Source organism: Palaemon carinicauda, chromosome 26 (assembly GCF_036898095.1).
Source record: "Palaemon carinicauda isolate YSFRI2023 chromosome 26, ASM3689809v2, whole genome shotgun sequence".
Taxonomy (NCBI): Eukaryota; Metazoa; Arthropoda; class Malacostraca; order Decapoda; family Palaemonidae; genus Palaemon; species Palaemon carinicauda.
The window spans coordinates 57,183,809-57,186,308 of NC_090750.1; the positions used below are offsets into that span (position 1 = coordinate 57,183,809).

Here is a 2,500-nt window from a genome sequence, read left to right on the forward strand (position 1 = left end):
ACACTTCTATCTAGTTTCTCTTCCTCTTGTTTTGTTGAAGTTTTTCATAGTTTTTATAGGAAATATTTATTTTAATGTTATTACTATACATGGAATATTTTCTTTTTCTTTATTTCCTTTCCTTACTGGGCTATTTTCCCTCTTGGGGCCCCTGGGCTTATAGCATCCTGCTTTTCCAACTAGGGTTATAGCTTAGCATTTAATAATAATAATAATAATAATAATAATAATAATAATAATAATAATAATGAATCATATTCAATTATCTAAAAACAGCAAAAAGATATTACCTCGTTCTTGTTTTTCAAATCCAGCTAATTCTATTCGAACTGAAAATGGTAATTGGAAATAAGTGAATTAATACAATTTGCAGGAAAAGAGTAGCAAAGATCTTTTTGTGATTCTGAAATAAAGGGATAGAAAATGCGAAATATATTTGCTCCTTTTGGCAAGAGGATTAATGGTCAATATATTGCACAAGATTTTTTCCTTTCAAGATTTGTGATACGGAAGTTTTTCATTGTCCTCCTAACACTACTTTGTAGTATTTTATGTGTGTGTTCGTACATAGGTCTGTTTCAAGTGGATGTTTATATATATATATATATGTACATATATATATATATATATATATATATATATATATATATATATATATATATATATATATATATATATGTACATATATATATATATATATATATATATATATATATATATATATATATATATATATATATATGTATATATATATATATATATATATATATATATATGTATATATATATATATATATATGTATATGTATATATATATATGTATATATATATATATATATGTATATATATATATATATATATATATATGAATATATATATATATATATATATATTTATATATATATATATATATATATATATATATATATATATATATATATATATATATAAATATTTATAATTATGAATATATACACATATATATACAAATATATATATATATATATATATATATATATATATATATATATACACACACATATATATATATATATATATATATATATATATATATATATATACATATACACATATATATATATATATATATATATATATATATATATATATACATATACACATATATATATATATATATATATATATATATATATATATGTATATATAGCTATATATATATATATATATATATATATATATATATATATATATATATATATATATATGTATATCCCCTTAAGCACGTTACGTCATGAGGTGTTTATGGCGTGAGATCACTAGCCCAGCCATACCATATGGATGTTAATGTGTATTATGTGTAAACTTGAACTGGCGTTCCTCATTGCTCCCCCCCCCCCCCCGCCCACCTCCCTACAAAAAATACTGATTATGGCTGGCAAGAATTACTGGTAAAAAGTTTAGCTTCGTAGAGAATCCAGTGGTGAATATTTGAGATCTAATTTAATTTGACTGCTGTTAATAATAATAATAATAATAATAATAATAATAATAATAATAATAATAATAATTAACTTGTTCGACCTTTTCCTCGACCTTGACCTTGACCTTTGACCTTGGATTTTCAAAATTGAATCACTTCCTCGTCTTAAGATAACTATTAATCCCTGAAAGTTTCACTACTCTATGAGTAAAATTGTGGCCAGGAAGCTATTCACAAACAAACACACAAACGGATAAACCGGGGAGAAAACTTAACCTCCTTACAACTTCGTTGGCGAAGGTAAATATATAAATACCTTTACATGACTGGCTTATAAATCACTGTCTCGCAAATATATAAATATCTTTACATGGATGCCTTATAAATTACTGTCTCTCAAATATATAAATATCTTTACATGGGTGGCTTATAGATTACTGTCTCTCAAATATATAAATATCTTTACATGGGTGGCTTATAAATTACTGTCTCTCAAATATATAAATATCTTTACATAGCTGGCTTATAAATTACTGTCTCTCAAATATATAAATATCTTTACATGGGTGTATCATAAATTACTGTCTCGCAAATATATAAATATCTTAACATAGGTGGCTTATAGATTACTGTCTCGCAAATATATAAATATCTTTACATGGGTGGCTTATAAATTACTGTCTCATGAATATATAAATATCCTTGCATGGGTGGCTTATAAATTAAGGCCAGGCTTATCAAATGTACAGTTTTATAAATAGTTGTTTGACAATGTTTCTGAAAATTATAAAAAGCTCTATGGGAGAGTACGTTGCTCTAGAACGTTAATATCAAAGAGCAGACTCTCTGAATCAGGTTAATAACACCATTCAACACATTCTTTTCATAGGAGCTTAGCATTCCAGGAAAAAAGAATACTGGAACTGAAGTTCCTGGAAAGAAAGCAGATTAAACATAAATACGTGACTGAAGTCTGATGCTCAGATTGAGGTCATTCATAATCATGTCTAGGGAATGATTAATATTCAATGCCTTCTAG

The 2,500-nt window shown here is 24.8% G+C and overlaps 1 protein-coding gene across 1 annotated transcript in view; it reads right to left on the bottom strand.

Annotated features, from left to right (window-relative positions):
• The window catches only part of LOC137619927 (uncharacterized), a 429,475-nt gene that overhangs the window by 1,130 nt on the left and 425,845 nt on the right, over positions 1-2,500 (bottom strand).